Source organism: Pongo pygmaeus, chromosome 8 (genome assembly GCF_028885625.2).
Source record: "Pongo pygmaeus isolate AG05252 chromosome 8, NHGRI_mPonPyg2-v2.0_pri, whole genome shotgun sequence".
Taxonomy (NCBI): domain Eukaryota; kingdom Metazoa; phylum Chordata; class Mammalia; order Primates; family Hominidae; genus Pongo; species Pongo pygmaeus.
The window spans coordinates 23277503-23297627 of NC_072381.2; the positions used below are offsets into that span (position 1 = coordinate 23277503).

Consider the following 20125-nt stretch of genomic DNA (forward strand, 5'->3'; position numbering starts at 1 on the left):
CAACTCAAGTATTTCACAAATCAAGAGTCTTGAATCATTTGTTACTGAAAGTATATAAATCATTCTCTTTGTGACTTTATGGGCAAAAAGGAAACTTATTTATACTATTTTTCTCTTTATGAACTTGTTATATATTATTTTACATTTCTTTTAGTAGCTACCATGGAAATTACAACATGCTTCCTTACTTGTTACCATCATATGTAAATTATTACTCATTTTGAGTTCTCCAGGAATGTTAGCCTTAGAATACTTTATTAACGTCCTCTCACATTTTGTTTTACTATTCTCATGTATTTCATTTCACACACATTTTAAAGCCCCCAAACCATTATAATAATACACTAAAATATGTACTAGTATATACTAATAATTAGTATATAATAAATCAGTATAAAATATATAATATACACTAATATGTATACTAATAAATATACACTAATATATAATATATAACATACTAATATATAATATGTTTTTAGTATATGTGGTTGACACTCACTTATATTTACCTACATATTTGCCCCTTTTGTTGCTCTTTTATTTCTTCCTGCAATTCTGTGTTTCCCTGTGTGATTATTTTTCTTCTGCCTGAAGAACTTCTTTTTCTTTGTTTTTGTTTTCCTTTTTTTTTTTTTTTTTTGAGATGGAGTCTCACTCTGTCGCCCAGGCTGGAGTGCAGTGGCGCGATCTCAGCTCACTGCAACTTCTGCCACCCCCGAGTTCAAAAGATTCTCCCTGCCTCAGCCTCCCGAGAAGCTGGGATTACAGGCGACTGCCACCGCACTCGGCTAATTTTTGTATTTTTAGTAGAGACGGGGTTTCACCATCTTGACCAGGCTGGTCTTGAACTCCTGAGCTTGTGATCCACCTGCCTCGAACCCCCAAAGTGCTGGGATTACAGGCGTGAGTCACCATGCCTGGCCGCACTTCTTTTATTTTTCCCATTAGTTCATATTTCCTAGTGATGATTTTTTTTTCAGTTTTTGTTGGTGAGAAAACGTATTTATTCTCCTTTCATTCTGAGTAATATTTTCCCTGAGTATAGAGTTCTAATTTGGGGAATTAGAATTTTTTCCTCTACAGATAGCCAATTATCCCAGCACTGTTTACTGAAGACTTCCTTGAATTTCCTTGACATTTTTCAAAAAATTAATTTCCATATTAGCATGGGTCTATTTCTGGACTCTCTATTCTGTTCCATTGATATATCTATTCCTATGGCATTTATACCACACTGTATTGATTATTATAGGTTTATAGCAAGTCTTGAAATTATTATGGGTTTATAGCAAGTCTTGAAAATCTTATGGCATTTATACCACACTGTATTGAAATTATAGGTTTATAGCAAGTCTTGGCTAGTTGTTTTATGCTAAAACAATTTTGAAAAAAGAACACAGTTGGAAAAACATAACCAAAACATGTGCATTTCCATGTAAATTTTAGAATTTGCTTGGAAATTTCTACAAAAAGTCTTGCTGGAATTTTGATTGGTATTGCATTGATATATCAATCTGGGGAGAACTGGCATCTTAAAAATATTGAGTGTCCCAGTCCACGAGCCTGGTATGTTTCTCTGTTTATTTAAGTATTCTTTAGTTTTTCTTTAAATATTTTGTAGTTTTTAGTATGTGGGTCTTGCACATATTTTGTTAAATTAATGCCAAAATATTTTAATTTTCTTAATACTGTCATCAATTGAATTGTTATTTACATTTTTATTTTCTATTTTTTCACTATATATAGAAATACAATTTTTGTGTTTTGAACATGTATCCTGCAACTTTACTAAATTGACCTGTATTAATCCTTATAACTTTTTTCTGGATTTCTTAGAGCTTTGTACATACAAAATCATGTCTGCAAATAGGACAGTTTTACCTCTTCTTTCCAATTTGCCTTTTTCTTTTTCTTGCCTTATTCACTATCTGGGTCTTACAATACATATTTAAATGCAAATAGTGAGAATGGATATCCCTGCTTTGCTTTGTTTGTGATTTTAGGTAGAAAACATTAAATCTTCACCATTGAGTTTGATGTTAGCTGTAGATTTTTTTTATAACCTTAATTGGATGAGGAAGACTTCTATTCCTAGTTGTTGAGAGATTTAGTCATGAAAGAGTGTTGATTTTTATCAAATGTTTTTTTCTGCATCCATTTAAATAATTATATGGTTCTTTTTCTGTTTTCTATTCATATGGTAGATTATATTGATTGATTTTCTGATGTTAAGCCAACCTTGCATTCTGAGACAAACCCCACTTGGATATGATAGGTAGTATTCTTTTTACATGTTATTGGTTCTTATTTGCTATATTTTGTTAGGAACTTTTTGTTTCTATGCTCATGAGTAATATTGCTCTGTAGTTCTATTATCTTGTGATGTATTTGATTTTATAATAAAGGTAATGTTAGCCCCATAAAATGATCTGGGAAATGCTCCCTCCTCTTTTATATTTTGAAAACGTTGGTGTAAGATTGGCGTCATTTCTTCCTTAAATAACTGGTGGAATTCCCCAGTGAAGTGATCTAGATCTGGAGTTTTCTATGTGGGAAAGTTTTTATTATTAATTTAAATAGGGCTGCCAAATTTTCTTGAGGCAGTTTTGGTAAATTTGCTTTTTAAGCCAGGCGAGGTGGCTCACACCTGTAATCCCATCACTTTGGGAGGCCGAGGCGGGTGGATCACGAGGTCAGGAGATCGAGACCATCCTGACTAACACGGTGAAACCCCGTCTCTACTAAAAATACAAAAAAATTAGCCGGGCGTGGTGGCGGGTGCCTGTAATCCTAGCTACTCGGGAGGCTGAGGCAGGAGAATGGCATGAACCCGGGAGGCGGAGCTTGTGGTGAGGCAAGATCGCGCCACTGCACTCCACCCCCCTGAGTGACAAGAGCGAGACTCCGTCTCAAAAAAAAAAAAAATTTGCTTTTTAAGTAGTATTTTATCTAGATTGTCAAGCTTATCAGCATGGAACTGTTCACAGTATGCCCTTATTGTTCTTTTCATGTCTGAAGGACGTGTAGAAAAACCCCTTCTTTCATTCCTAATATTGGGGATTTGTCTCCTCTGTTTTCTTCACTAGTCTGACTACAGCTGGTCGGTTTTATTGAATTTATTTCAGAAACGTGGCTTTTGGTTTTATTGATTTTTCTCTACTTCTTTTTTTTTTTTTTTTTTTTGAGACGGAGACTCGCTCTGTCGCCTAGGCTGGAGTGCAGTGGCACGATCTCGGCTCACTGCAAGCTCCGCCTCCTGGGTTCATGCCATTTATCTTTTCTATTTTATTGATTTTTACCCTTTATCTTTTCCTTCCTTTTGTTTACTTTGAGCATAACTTGGACTTATTTTTGTAATTTCTTAAGGTGGAAGCTTAGATCACTGAGCTTTAGACTTTGCTTCTTTTCCCACTTAGGCATTTAAAGCTACACATTTCCCTATATGCTCTGTTTTACCCTACATCCCACAAATTTTGATATGCTTTCATTATCATATGTATATGATATATTATCAACATATTTTCTAATATTACTTGTGACTCTTCTTTGATCTAGTGATTATTTAGAAGTATGTTAAAGTCCAGATATTTGAAATTTTCCTGGTTATCTCATTATTATTGAATTCCAGTTTAATCCTTTGTGGACAGAGAACATAGCCTGCATGATTTTAAACTATTCAAATTTACTGAGTTGTGTTTTGTGGCCCAAAATATGGCCGATCTTGACAAACACACCAGGTGCACTTGAAAATAATGTGTATTCTGCCATTTTTGGTGAAGTGTTCTATAAATATCAAGTCAAGTTGGTTGCTAATATTGTTCAAAACTTCTATGTCTTTACTCATTTTCTGGTCTAATTGTTCTAGTAGCTGCTAGGTAGAGATGTTAATATTTGCAGTGATGTTTGTGGAACTGTCTCTTCTGCCCTTTCATTCTGTCAGTTACTTGCTTCATGTATTTTTGCTTCATATATTGGGTGCACACAAATTTCGACTGTTGTGTTGTCCTTGACAATAAGACTTTTGTCATTATGGAGTAATGAAATTATATGACAATACATTTCTTATTGTGATATAATTGACATAACATAAAATTTCATATAATATAAAATTCTCCACTTAAAAATATGCAGTGTACATTTTGGCTTAAGTATATTTTGTCTGATATCAGTATAGCCAGTCTAGCCTTTTGATGTCTGCTGTTTGCATGGTGTATTTTTCCATCCATTTTCTTTCAACATATTTGTCAATGTATTTGCTGGTTCTTCTCTAATAAACATATAGTTGGGTCTTGTTTGTTTTGTTTTTGGTCCATTTTGACAATCTCTGCCTTTTAATTGCATTGTTTAGTTGATCAACACTTACTGCAATCATTCATATGCTTGCATTTGGGATCCATCTTATTTTTTATTTTTGTCTCTTCTGTTGTTTTGCCTTTGTTCCTTCTTTTGTGATTTTTCTTTTTGAATTCTTTGAATATTTTTCAGAATTCCTTTTTAATTTTCCTGTTTTCATTTAGCTAGACTTCTTAATTTTTTTTTAGTGGTTGTGGAAGGAATACACACACACACACGCACACACACTTAACTTTTCACTGGGTGCTTATAATGATTACTTCACTACTTCACATAAAATATAGAAATCTTGCAATCCTATTAGTCCATGTTCCTTTTTATTTTATGGTTTTTATATGTGGTCATCTATAACATTACAAACCCCACAAGACCATGTTATAATTTTTAAAATGTGGTTTATTAAAATAATTAAGAGGTAAAAGGCAAAAAGAAAAAAAAAACTTGTGTTTAGCCAGGTACTTGCCATTACTCATGCTTTTTATTACTTTCAGAGAATCCAAGTTTCTATATGGTTTTTCTCCAGACGGAATGACTTTCTTTAGTATTTCTTACAGTGCAGGTTTGCTGGTAACTAATTCTGTAACTTTTCTTTTAAATGAAAATGTCTGTTTGTTCGTCTTTTTTTTTTGAGACAGGGTCTTACTCTGTCACCCAGGCTGGAGTGCGCTGGTGTGATCACAGCTCACTGCAGCCTCAATCTCCCAAACTCAAGTGATCCTCTCCCACTTCAGCCTCGCAAGTAGCTGGGACTACAGGTATGCACCACCACACGTGGCTACATTTTCTATTTTTTGTAGATATGAGATCTTTCTATGTTGCCCAGGTTGGTCTCAAACTCCTGGGTTCAGGCGATCCAACTGCCTTGGCCTCCCAAAGTCCTAGGATTACAGGCATGAGCCACCATGCCTGGCCTATTCTTGAATGTTATTTTCATTGGTTATAGAATCTTGGGTTGACAGGTTTTTTGCTCCACTTCTTCTGGCTTCCATGATTTTTGAAGAAAAGTTGGATGTTACTAGGATTGTTGCTCCCTGGTACAATCTGTCATTTTCCTCTTGCTGCTTACAAGTTTTGCGTGCTATCTCTGGCTTTTGTCTTTTGTTGTTGTGCTGCTATAACAAAATAACGAAGACTGAGGAACTTATAAAGAACAAAAATGTATTTTCTCACTGTTCTGGAGGCTGGAAAGTCCATGATTGAGGCACTGGCAGTTTTGGAGTCTGGTGAAGCCTTGTCTGTTCCATGGTACATAGTTCAGGAGTCAGTCAGAAACGTGGACACACAAAATGTGGGGATCCCCTCTCTTGCCTTTCCCTTGTAAACTTTCCCCCTCTCTTTTCAATGTTCACAATTTCTTGGCTTCACTTTTCTGGCTTCTCAGACCAAAAATGCTGCAGGTTTTTTCCATGTTTGCACCCCCACTTCCACTGTGTGCACCACATGGAATTCACTTAGCCTCAGGCTAAAGTTTGGACAGATGAGAACCAATTTGTTCGGCTCACCATCGTCCCTTCTTCATGCCAGCTCACACTCTTCACTAGAGACTGTCTGCTTCTGTTCACTCAGTACTTCAGAGTTGCTTTTGTATTGAGGCCAGGTTTTGCAGTTGTTTTCTGAGGAGCATAGTCCTCTGGAAGGGTCTTAGTCATTGCTCCTACAAGTGGAACCTAAAAAGCATCACAGCCCCTCTGTCCTAGTGCAGGTGCACAGAGGCACATGAACCTCCTCTGGATTCATCCCACAAGAGAGCCATTGAGTTCATGGGACTCACCCTGTCGTCATTTTGCTGGTCCCTGAGGACATTATTGGGATGGATAAACTTCCTAGATGGGGAGATCTCACATGGTTTACCTGACTGTGGAGTAAGGACAACTGTGATAAGAAGGATGAAGTGGAAACCCCTAAAACTGTGCCACCTCAGCCAAGAGAGTAAACCAGATGTATGACATCCCACTGGGAATGGCAGAGATTAAATTTGGAAAAAGTTAATTAGGATAAAAAAATGAAATAGTGAAGCCAAGGGGGCACCATTGCTTTTCTTGTCCTGAGTCACAAAGTTATGCTTGGCTTTAAAACTAAGTTTAAAATTTGAGCCAGTAGGCACTTAAAAAGCTGCAGACCTAAGCTGGGAATGGTGGTTCACATCTGTAATCCCAGCTACTCATGAGGCTGCAAAGCAGGAGGATCACTTGAGCCTGGGAGTTCAAGTCCAGCCTGGGCAACATAGCAAGACTCTTCAAAAATAAAAAATTAAACAACATAAAATTTAAAAGTGCCTACCTCAGCCTATAGGCTAACTGATGGTTCTGTAAGATGTTCTTCCTATAATTCACAGGCATGTTAGAACCCACCTTCAGTCTGTGGGATTTTAAGAAGCCTGTCTAAGAATATGCCAAGATGGGTCTCCAGGGTCATCATGGCTGGATTCTGCCTCTGCATGGGCCTTAAGAGCATGATCCATTCCCCATGACGCAAGAAGGATTTGAACACCTGACATGGCCAGTGACTCAGAGATTCTCAAGTCTATTAACCCACTGATACCACAAGGTGTCCCATGAGACACCAAGGTGGCTTTGGGGCTCCAGGAAAAGGTCTTTTTCTCAAGACACCCAGGAGTGAGGAATTCTATAAGAATGGGTAGTCCACACAGGCTTGCTTTGTATGTATGTCTTATTTCCTCTCCTCACAGTCTCTAGCCTTTTCTCCAATTAAAACTCACTGTCTGAGGCCCCTTTGAGTCTAGTTCCGAAGAGAGGACAGGAGGCCAGCCTCCACAGCAGAGCCAGTGCAAGGCTTGGTCTGTGCAGTCTTCTGCTTCCTGGTCTCTGCTCATTTTATCCTAAATGGAAGCATCCCGCGTGGCTGCCTCCCCAACATTATCGTGGTGGTAGATTTGTGTCTGTAAAGTTATCTAAGATGCGGTTCTGGGGTCTCTGAACACAGTATGACTCTTCATTCCCTTCCCTCAGAGTTATGAACAAAAGAATAATGCATGCAGCATTTAGATGCTGATTACGGGGCGTGGGAGTTGGTAAGAGATGAGGGTGGAGGGAATATTCCTAGCAATTGGTGTATTTGGCTGATTGGTAACTGTTTATAGACTTGTTTCTTTCTAGCATGTACCCCTTGAAATCATTTTCTTTGTAAATGTTAAAAGCCATATGAAAAAAACCCACCACCTTGATTACTGTTCTTTGTACTTCAATCAGCAGCATGTCAGCCTCTGAATAAACTGTAATTCCTTCACTATGCCTGTCGAGGGAAGCATTTAGGCCACATTTAAAAATATATCTTGGTAAAGGTCTCAAGAACAATTAGCAATTAAAATAATCTATTTTCTACCTTTTACTATATAAACACGGCTGCTTGATTGATTTCACAGTCTTAGGTATTACGCTGCTGGGGAGTCCCGTCTTCCCTAATTCCACAGCTCTTAGACTCATTGGAGGCATCTGAAGTGTTGTGAAGCAGTTTTGATGGTCATTAGTGCATCTTTTTTTATTCAAGACAGGGTCTCACTCTGTGCCCAGGCTGGCATGCAGTGGTGTGATCTCTGGTCACTGCAGCCTTGACGTCCTGGGCTCAAGTGATCCTCCCACCTCAGCCTCCTGAGTAACTGAAACTAGAGGCGCACGCCTCCAAGCCCAACTACTTTTCTTTTTGTATTTTTGTAGAGACAGGTTTTCACCATGTTGCCCAGGCTGGTCTCAAACTCCTAGGTTCAAGCGATCTGCCTACCTTGGCTTCCCAAAGCTCTGGGATTACAGGCATGAGCCTTCCATGAATTTTTAATTTGATTTTTGTTTCCAAGTAAATCTCTAAAAGAATACTCATTAAAAATGAATCTTTCAAATCCTTAGTATTTGTATTGCTAACATTTACACTCCAGGATGATTTTCTATTAAAATGTATTTTCAAGTAATTTTGTCCACTTTCTCCATTATTTTGCCTGTTAAACTGATTTAACAAAACCACTATGAAATACCATCTCACACCAGTCAGAATGGATATCACCGAAAAGCCAAAAAATAACAGATGCTGATGAGGTTGTGGAAAAAAAGTAACACTTATACACTGTTGGTGGGAGGATAAATTAGTTCAGTTATTGTGGAGAGCAGCATGGCGATTCCTCAAATAACTCAAAACAGAACTACCAGTGGACCCAGCATTCCCATTACTGGGGATATACCCAAAGGCATACAATCGTTCTATCATAAAGACACATGCACACGTATGTTCACTGCACACTATTCACACTAGCCAAGACATGGAATCAACCTAAATGCCCATCAGTGGTAGACTGGATAAAGAAAATGGTACATGTACACCATGGAATACTATGCAGACATCAAAAGGAATGAGATCATGTACTTGGCAGAAAATGGATGCAGTTGGAGGCCACCCCCTGACCTTAGCAAACTAATGCAGGAACAGAAAACCAAATATCACATGTTCTTACTTATAAGTGGGAGCTAAATGATGAGAACACATGGACACATAGAGGGGAACAACAGACACTGGGGCCTGTTGGAGGGCAGAGGGTGGGAGGAGGGAGAGGATCGGGAAAAATAACTAATGGGTACTAGGCTTAATAGCTGGGTGACAAAATAATCTGTACAACAAACCCCCATGACTCAAGTTTACCTATAAAACAAACCTCCATGTGTACCTCAGAACTTAAAATAAAAGTTAAAAAAATAAAACACTGGTTTAAGGTCATTTACTTTGTCTGTTTTTTTTTTTTTTTTTTTTCTTTTTAGAGACAAGGTCCCTCTATGTTGTCCAGGCTGAGCTCGAACTCCTGGGGCTCAAGTGATCCTCTCGCCTCAGCCTGCTGAGTATCCCAAGTAGCTGGGACTACAGGCTTGTGGCTTTTAAGTCATTTTCAATCAATGGTTCCTGTCCTACAGTGAGCTGATTGTGTATGCACGCCTGTGTGCTAGCGAGACCACTGGCAGTGCCAGTGCAGCAGGACATTCAGTGCTCAGGGGATGCTGTGAGTGCAGCTAAGAAGCCAGCGTGATGTATCATGTTCCTGTGTCTGCTTGCTTCATGGATACCCATGTTTTGTTTGATAGAGTGGAAGAAGGCCTCAGATCTCCTTCTAGCCCCTTAGATGGGATTTGAACCACCCAAGGAAGGAACTATTTATGAAATTCTTTATGAGATACTGCATAAGGATCAGAAACCGGAAGCAGGCTGACTGAGCTTCCAGTTTTGGAGACTTCCCAAAATAACTAGGAGACATAAGGATGGCTATGTTCCTTTTCAGGCATGTCTACTGTAGTTTGGGCATTAAAAGTTAGTAAGCCCATAGAGGTGGCTTACCCCCATAATCCCAGCACTTTGGGAGACTAAGGTGGGAGGATCGCTTTAGCTCAGGAGTTCTCACCTGGACAACATACTGAGACCCTCATCTCTACAAAGAAATAAAAAATTAGCCAGGAGTGGTGGTTTGTGCCTGTTGTCCTGGCTACTCGGGAGGCTGAAGTGGGAGAATCACTTGAGTCCAGGGGGTCAAGACTGCAGTAAGCCATAATCACAACACTGCACTCCAGTCTGGGCGACAGAGCAAGACCCTGTGATAAAAAAATAAAAAAGGTAATGGGACTTCGTGTTGTAGCCACAGGCTAATCAAGACTGGATGTAGCTTGTATACCTATGATGATTGTCATGCTAAATTAAAGAGAAAATTATCAAAATAATACAATTTATACCTCTTTATTCTAATTTCAGTGGTAAAAAGAAAGTTACATTTAGCAAATTAAAACTTCATAGAGATACTATTTCTTACCTATGAGATTGCCAAAAGTTCAAAAGTTGGCTAACATACTCCATTGGTCAAATTATAGAGAAATAGATGCTCTTATACATTGCTAATCAGAATACACAATGGCATAGCCCCTATCCAGGGCAATCTGGCAATACCTACCAAAAAATATACATTTACACTTGGGCCCAGCCATTTTATTTCTAGGAATCAATCCCAAAGATATACTGGCAAAAATAAGCAAAAGAGAAGTGCAAGGATAGTCATCACAGCACTGTTTGTAAGAGCCAAAGATGGAAATAATCCAAATATCCATCAGTAGGTTACTGGTTAAATAAACTATAGTACAGCCACATAATGGAGTACTATCAAATTATGAAAAGAAATGAAGCCTACCTTGATAGTCTTCTAATAAAGAGGAGATTTCTCCAAATAAACTTTCTTTTGTAGATTTGCCTTTGAAACTATGGAAACATTTCACAGAATTTTAAAACAAAGTTAAATTTGAAAAAGCAATCCCCAAACAACCAAAAGCAAAATGAGACAGTGAACCCAATTCTACATCATGTTAGTGGCATGACCACACAGAGAGTAGGAATTTTAAGTAATTTAAAAACATGGTAATTCCACTGTATATCCATAATGGGCTGTTACCTCAGACAAAAAGAACTGTAAAAGAAGAAAAAATTAAACTGTTTTCACTATCTTTTACTTTTGGTAAATAAGTAATCATGTTAGTATCATTGGGAACTGGGACTTACTGTATGGGTTTTTCCATAATAAAGGAGAAACTGATGGAAGATTTCAAAAAGTTAATTTAAAAACCTTACAGTTTTCCATTTGAGTTGGAAATACTAGTATGTAATAATATAAAACACATTTTATGTTTTATCTTTAAAAATTATTTCCTAACTCTGTCCATGAAAAGACCTTAAATCAAGGAGCCAGCCAGGGACAGTGAGCAGTTTGTGATCTCTAAATCTTTCCCCATGAAAGGAACCAGGGCTCCTCAAAGAAATGGGTTTCTCCAGATCCGGGATGGGAAATGTATAAGATGAGCCTGGATCATCTAGGCTCATTACCAGAAAGCAAGGTAGCTATCAAACACTTACCTAGGGCCAGTTGGGGTGGCTCATGCCTGTAATCCCAGTGCTTTAAGGGTTACAGGCTGAGGAAGGCAGATTGCTTGAGGTCAGAAGTGTGAAACCAGCCTGGGCAACAGAGAAAGACCCCATGTCTACAAAATTAAAAAAAAAAGAATAGTGGGCATGGCAGCTCATGCCTGTAGTTCCAGCTATGTAAGAGGATTGCATGAGCCCAGGAGTTCAAGGCTGCAGTGAGCTATTGTACCATTGCACTCCAGCCTGGGCAAGAGTGAGACCCTGTCTCAAACAAAACAACCACTTAACTAGAATTGTGTCAAAAGAACTCAGGATCCAACTTGCAAGGGCTCACAGTGACTAAAAATGGGAAAATTTAGGGATCAATAAGAATAGTATCGACAATATAGTGAATCACTTTAAATATGTTTAAGTCCATTAGTTCATAGTAGAAAGAAAACCTTTATTGGCTCACTTTTGAGGCTATTAGATAACCAAATGATTATTTTGAAAATTGGGGCTGGGTGCAGTGACTCATACTTGTAAACCCAGCACTTTGGGAGTATGAGACAGGAGGATCATTTGAGGCCAGGAGTTTGAGATCAGCCTGGGCAACGTAGTGAGACCCCATTGCTAAAAAACTAAAAAAAAAAAAAAAAATAGCTGGATGTGGTGAGGCTCGCCTGCTGTACCAGCTACTTGGGAGGCTGAAGCAGGGGGGGATATCCTGAGCCTGGGAGGTTGAGGCTGCAGTAAGTCATGGTCACACCACTGCCTTTCAGTCTGGGCAACAGAGCAAGATCTTGCTTCGAAAAAGAAGAAAAGGAAAGAGAGAGAGAGAAAGAAAGAAAGAAAGAAAAAGAAAGAAAGAAAGAAAGGAAGGAAGGAAGGGAAAAATTGTGGTAAATAAAGGGAAAAATGGAAGCAATTTCTCTTTATAGAAGTAATCCACATAATAAATGGTTTGATCTATCATTCTATATCACCATTTCACAATCCCTACTGAAATAATGGGTCTAGGCAATGATCATCACAAAAAGAGGGGCACGTAGTCTTACCAAAATATTCGAGCATGAATCTAATCAAGTTCTAGCTAGAGCTGCTGGTCTATCAGAACAAACACAGGGGACAGAGGAACATGTTAAATAATACAACAGGGCTGCAGTTAGGAAAATCCAGACTGATTTCCTCCGTAAGTAATTTGTAAGGAGGAGAGAGAAACAACCCAAAGATTTTTAAAAGTCTTAGGAAACAGCAACCAATGGCAATGTATGGGACCTTACTTAGATCACTATTTGAAAAAACTATAAAGAATTTATGAAACAACTGGAGAAATTTGAACATTACCATATATATAATGATATTAAGAAAATATTGTTATTATGTTGTATAAAATAGTGTTTTATGGGGTTTTGTTAAAGAATTCTGTTTAGAGATGCATGCTGAAATATTTATAAATGAAATGACCTGTCTAGGATTTGCTCTAAGTAATTTGCCCAGTGATTTAGATTAGAGATCAGAGATAGTGTCTAGATTAGAGGTAGTAAGCTAAATCTAGTGATATAGATTGAAGAAGACTGGCCAAATGTTGATGATTTTGAAGCTGGGTGATACATAGGTCAGAAGAGTTCATTATACTAGCAGCAAGAGAAGGGAAATTTCACAAGTGAGCTGCAGTCACCCAACTCTCTGCCTGGGGATGACACAGAGAGCCAGACTCCAAGTAGAACACAGTGACCTTGCTGAGCTGAGGAGACAGAAATCAGAAACTAGAAGTTGGGTCAGCTGAAATGTTTGGAATCTGGATGAAGAGGCATCAGAAAGGAGGGAGCTGTGCAGTTGGGGCCCTTGGGAATTTGGGTGGGTGCCCTCTGGGAATACATGGCATGGCTGGATGGTACATGCACAGGACACAGCTCCCCATGGTAGAAGCTACTGTCTATTTACCAGACAGCAACTTCTTCAGAATTGAAGGTGATGCCAATAGCAGAGGGTTAGCAGTGCTGGGGCATTGTGGAATGCCCTGTCTGAGAAATTTCATTACCTCTCATTAATGCATCTGGCACCCAGCTGAGATCCCAGATAGGATTTAAGAATAAGGACATGCCAACCAGGTGCGGTGGCTCACGCCTGTAATCCCGGCACTTTAAGAGGCTGAGATGAGTGGATCACGAGGTCAGGAGATCGAGACCATCCTGGCTAACATGGTGAAACCCCGTCTCTACTAAAAAAAATACAATAAATTATCCGGGCACAGTGGCGGGCGCCTGTAGTCCCAGCTACTCTGGAGGCTGAGGCAGGAGAATGATGTGAACCCGTGAGGCAGAGCTTGCAGTGAGCCGAGATTGCGCCACTGCACTCTAGCCTGGGTGACAGAGTGAAACTCTGTCTCAAAAAAAAAAAAAAAAAAAAAAAGAATAAGGACATGCCCTGTCAAAGCCTAACGTCAAGCCCCAACATCTCTTCCAAACTTCAGCTCAGTTGGGGAAGGAAATGTGATTTTAGTAAAAAAGAGAACAAAAGAAGAATGGGTGCACTGGACCAATTTTACCTAATGTTTAATTTTGCTGAAGGTGGACGGGGGGAATGTTATGAGGATGAGGGGGAGTGTGAGGAAGGCGGAAGAGGAAATAGCACATGGGGAGGCCCAGACATGATGGAAGCTAGTTCCACAGAGCTAAGAAAAGAACTGTTTCATTGGCACCAAACCCAGATTTTCTCCCATTTTTGCATCTCTGAAATTGGACATCCCTTGCAATGTAAGTTATTTTACCATTTTAATTGGCAGAATTGTATTTTCTTAATGGCACATAAAATAATGGTGCATCTTATGGCTGATGATATTTCAGATTTACTGAAATACGGTAGTCGTGTTAGACTCGAGAAAAAGCATAAGTTAAGAACTTACAGGAAAAAAGGCTGAAGAACTCAACAGGTGGGCACACCATGCATCCAGTAATAAAGGGGCTGAATTTTATCTCAAGTGTAATGAGAAGCCATTAAAGGATTTTAATAGTGGACTAGCTTGATCAGATTTGTATATTTTAGAAAATAACTGATATAGGTTGGATATTTGTCCCCTCCAAATCTCATGTTGAAATTCCATCTCCAGAGTCTCAGCCTCGCCACCGCCCAAAGACTGCTGAGACCCTGTCCGTCCGCCGCCACCACCCACTCCGGACACAGAACATCCAGTCATGGATAAAAATGAGCTGGTGCAGAAGGCCAAACTGGCTGAGCAGGCTGAGCGATATGATGACATGGCAGCCTGCATGAAGTCTGTAACTGAGCAAGGAGCTGAATTATCCAATGAGGAGAGGAATCTTCTCTCGGTTGCTTATAAAAATGTTGTAGGAGCCCGTAGGTCATCTTGGAGGGTCGTCTCAAGTACTGAACAAAAGACGGAAGGAGCTGAGAAAAAACAGCAGATGGCTCGCGAATACAGAGAGAAAATTGAGACGGAGCTCAGAGATATCTGCAATGATGTCCTGTCTCTTTTGGAAAAGTTCTTGATCCCCAATGCTTCACAAGCAGAGAGCAAAGTCTTCTATTTCAAAATGAAAGGAGATTACTACCGTTACTTGGCTGAGGTTGCCGCTGGTGATGACAAGAAAGGGATTGTGGATCAGTCACAACAAGCATACCAAGAAGCTTTTGAAATCAGCAAAAAGGAAATGCAACCAACACATCCTCTCAGAGTGGGTCTGGCCCTTAACTTCTCTGTGTTCATTATTATGAGATTCTGAACTCCCCAGAGAAAGCCTGCTCTCTTGCAAAGACAGCTTTTGATGAAGCCATTGCTGAACTTGATACATTAAGTGAAGAGTCATACAAAGACAGCACGCTAATAATGCAATTACTGAGAGACAACTTGACACTCTGGACATCAGATACCCAAGGAGATGAAGGTGAAGCAGGAGGAGGAGGGGAAAATTAACTGGTCTTCCAGCTTTTGTCTGCCTCATTCTAAAATTTACACAGTAGACCATTTGTCATCCATGCTGTCCCACAAATAGTTTTTTGTTTATGACTTATGACAGGTTTATGTTACTTCTATTTGAATTTCTATATTTCCCATATGGTTTCTATGTTTAATATTAGGGGAGGAGAGGCAGTTAACATTTAGGGAGTTATCTGTTTTCATCTTGAGGTGTTCAATATGGAGACGTGGAATTTTTATACAAGTTATAAATGTTTGGCATAGTACTTTTGGTATATTGTGGCTTCACAAGGGCCGGTGTTAAAACTGCTTCCACGTCTAAGCAAAGAAAACTGCCTACATATTGGTTTGTCCTGGTGGTTCCAGTCACAGGTGTAGTAATTGTGGGTACTTTAAGGTATGGAGCACTTACAAGGCTGTGGTAGAAACAGATATCCCATGGATACCACATGTTAAACCATGTATAACTGTGGAATACTCAATCTCATACCTTTGACCACAGCTGCAGAAGTGTTCTTTTAGACACAGCTGTGACCCATTTTACTCTGTAAAAGGGCAGAAACGGTTCACATTCCATTATTTGTAAAGTTACCTGCTGTTAGCATTCATTATTTTTGCTACACTCATTTTATTTGTATTTAAATGTTTTAGGCAACCTAAGAACAAATGTAAAAGTAAAGATGCAGTAAAAATGAATTGCTTGGTATTCACTACTTCATGTATATCAAGCACAGCAGTAAAACAAAAACCCATGTATTTAACTTTTTTTAGGTTTTTTGCTTTTGTGGTTTTTTTTTTTTGATACTTGCCTAACATGCATGTGCTGTAAAAATAGTTAACAGGGAAATAACTTGAGATGATGGCTAGCTTTGTTTAATGTCTTATGAAATTTTCATGAACAATCCAAGCATAATTGTTAAGAACATGCGTATTAAATTCATGTAAGTGGAATAAATGTTTTATGAATGGACTTTTCAACTACTTTCTCTACAGCTTTTCATGTAAATTAGTCTTTTGGTTCTGAAACTTCTCTAAAGGAAATTGTACATTTTTTTGAAATGTGTTCCTTATTCTCTCTTGGCAGCTAATGGGCTTTTACCAAGTTTAAACACAAAGTTTATCATAACAACAAAAATACTACTAATGTAACTACTGTTTCCATGTCCCATGATCCCCTCTCTTCCTCCCCACCCTGAAAAGAATGAATTCCTATTTCTTCTGGGAGAGGGTGAGATTGATTAGAAAAAAATGTAATATGTTCCATTTGAAATATTGGTATATGGCATTTTCTAACTTAGGAAGCCACAGTGTTCTTGGCCCATCATGACACTGGGTAGCATTAACTGTAAGTTTTGTGCTTCCAAATAACTTTTTGGTTTTTAACAATTTCTTGATACTCTTATAGCCTGCCTTCGATTTTGATCCTTTATTCTTTCTGTTTGTCAGGTGCACAAGATTACCCTCTTTTTTAGCCTTCTGTCTTGTCACCAACCATTCCTACTTGGTGGCCACGTACTTGGAAAAAGGCCGCACGATCTGTCTGGCTCCACTCAATGTCTAAGACACCCTGCTTCCTTTGCTTGCATCCCACAGACTATTTCCCTCATCCTATTTACTGCAGCAAATCTCTCCTTAGTTGATGATACTGTGTTTATCTCCCTTTAAAACCCTACCTATCCTGAATGGTCTGTCATTGTCTGCCTTTAACCCTTCCTCTTTCTCTTCCTCTATACTCTAAATAATGATGAGGCTAAGTTATACCCAAAGCTCACTTTACAAAATATTTCCTCAGTACTTTGCAGAAAACACCAAACAAAAATGCCATTTTAAAATAGGTATATTTTTTCTTTCAGAATGTAAGCTCCTCAAGAGCAGGGACAATGTTTTCTGTATGTTCTATTGTGCCTAGTACACTGTAAATGCTCAATAAATATTGACAATGGGAGGCAGTAAGTCTTGATAAGGGTGAGAAACTGAAATCCCAAACACTGTTTTGTTGCTTGTTTTATTATGACCTCAGATTAAATTGGGAAATATTGGCCCTTTTGGATAATTATTCCAAATATTACATTCCAATAAAAGTGCAATGGGAGAAAAAAAAAAAGAAATTCCATCCCTAGTTTGGAGGTGGGGCCTAGTGAGAGGTGTTTGAGTCATGGGGGTGGATCCCACATGAATGGCTTGGTGTCATCCCTGTATTAATGAATGAGTTATTGCTCTGTGAGTTCCTGGAAGATCTGGTTGTCTAAAAGAGCCTGGCGCCCCTTCCCTCTCTCTCTTTCTTTCTTTCATGCCATGGGATGCCTCCTCCCCTTTGCTTTCCACCATGAATGGAAGCTTCCTGAAGTCCTTGCCAGAAGCAGATGCCAGCACCATGCTGCTTATACAGCCTGCAGAACTGTGAGACAAATAAATCTTTTTTCTTTATAAATTACCCAGGCTCAGGTATCCCTTTATAGCAATGCAAACAGACTAGGACAATAACTCTATCTGTAATGGGAAGGATGGAATGGAAGAGAGCATGGAGAGAAGATTTAGGAGGTTTTTGGAGTACCCAGAGGGAGATGATTATCTTCTGGACTAGCGTTGCAAGTATGGCATGGAGAATGTGGAATTGAGAGAAATTTAGGAAGTAAAATCTTCCAATTCCTGTTGATTGTCTGAATGTGTGGAAGGGGGCAAGGGAGGAGTCACAGTTGATAACCAGACTTCTGAATTAGGCAACCAGATTGGTGGTGGAGCCATTTAAGAAGATAAGGAACAGAGGAGAAGGAGTATTACTCCATGGGGAAGATGGTGATTTCTATTGTGTTTGAGGTTCTTGGGAGACACCCAAGGGAAGATATCCAGTAGACACTTGAATATATGGGTCTGATGCTCAGGAGGCAGATCCAAGCTGATGCTCTAGACATGGCAATCATCAGCCTATAGTTGTAACTGAATAGCTGAAGTTAAGGGAGTGGTTGTGGATTGCCTAGGGAGGGTGTACAGTATGAGGAGAGGTAAGAGCAATGACAAAAGCCTGAAGATCATGAACACTTAAGTGATGGGCAGAGGGGGGCCTCCCACAAGAAGAATAAGAAGGACCAGCCAAAGAAGGAGGAGAAAAAGCAGAAGAGTGTGATGTCATGAAAGCCAAGGATAAAAGAGTGACCAGAGAGGCCATAAATGGTCAATTCTGTGAAGGGCTATGGAGAGGTCAGAGGGAGAGACCAGAAATGCCTGCTGCATTTACTTGGTAACTTCTGTTTTTATTCAACACAATTGAAAGCAAAAAGACAAAATGGGGAACATTTTTGTAGTATAAATAAGGAGCTTTTATAATTTAGTAATAAAAAGGCAAATTCTATGGAGAAATGGACAATAGACATTGACAAGCAATTTTCAAGAGCAGAAATTAAAAATGACCAAAATATATTAGAAAATAGCTTCAGACTCATTACTAATAATGAAATGCTAATTAAAACAATACTGCCTCAATCCCATTTACAATAGCCATACAAGAAACATTTTCTAGGAATACATCTAAGTAGGTGAAAGAGCTCTACAAGGATAACTACAAAACGCTGCTGAAAGAAATCATAGATGACACAAACAAATGAAAAAACATTCCATACTCATGGATTGGAAGAAACAGTATCTTTAAAATGGCCACGCTACCCAAAGCAATCTACAGATTCAATGCTATTCCTATCAAACTACCAACGCCATTTTTCACAGAATTAGAAAAAACTATTCTAAAATTCATACAGAACAAAAAAAAGTCCACTTAGCCAAAGCAATCCTATTTAAAAAGAAGCCAGAGGCATCACACTACCAGACTTCAAACTATATTACAAGGCTACAGTGACCAAAACAGCATGGTACTGGTACAAAAACAGACACATAGAAAACCCAGAAATGAAGCCACACATCTACAACCAACCAGTCTTTGACAAAATTGACAAAAATAAGCAATGGAATAAGGCCTCCCTATTCCATAAATTGTGCTGGGATACTGGCTAACCATATACAGAAGAATAAATCTGGATGCCTACCTCTCGCCATATACAAAAATTAACTTAAAATGGATTAAATAATTAAATATGAGACCTCAAACTATAAAAATCCTAGAAGAAAACCTAGGAAATACCCTGTGGACGTCAGCCTTGGCAAAGAATTTATAACTAAGTTCTTAAAAACAAAGGCAACAAAAACAAAAATTGACAAGTGAGATCTAATTAAACTAAAGAACTTTTGTACAGCAAAAGAAACTATCAACAGAGTAAACAGACAACCTACAGAATGGGAGAAAATATTCACAAACAATGCACCCAATAAAGGTCTAATATCCAGAATCTATATGGAACTTAAACAATTCAACAACCAAAAACCAAATAACCCCATTAAAAAATGGGCAAAAGACATGAACAGACACGTCTCAAAAGAAGACATGCAAGTGAGTGATTAACAGCCGTATCCTTTGGTTCATCACTAATCATCAGAGAAATGCAAATCAAAACCACAATAAGATAGCATCTCATACCAGTCAGAATGGCTATTATTAAAAAGTCAAAAAACAACAGATATTGGTGAGGCTACAGAAGAATGGGAATATTTATACACTGTTGGTAGGAATGTAAATTCAGCCACTGTGGAAAGCAGTTTGGAGATTTCTCAATGAACTTAAAATAGAACTGCCATTCGACCCAGTAATCCCATCACTGGGTATATACCCAAAGGAAAATAAATCATTCTACTAAAAAGACATGCATTTGCATGTTCATCGCAGCACTATTCACAATAGCAACAATGTGGAATCAACCCAGGTTCCCATCAACAGTGGAATGGATAAAGAAAACATGGTACATATACACCACGGAATGCTGCACAGTCAGAGAAAAGAACAAAATCATGTCCTTTGTGGCAACACAGATGGAGCTGCAGGCCATTATCCTAAGCAAATTAATGCAGAAACAG

The 20125-nt window shown here is 38.8% G+C and overlaps 1 pseudogene; it reads left to right on the plus strand.

Annotated features, from left to right (window-relative positions):
- Window positions 1-14338: 14338 nt before the first annotated feature.
- Window positions 14339-17186, plus strand: LOC129006330 (14-3-3 protein zeta/delta-like; annotated as a pseudogene).
- The last annotated feature ends 2939 nt before the right edge of the window (window positions 17187-20125 follow it).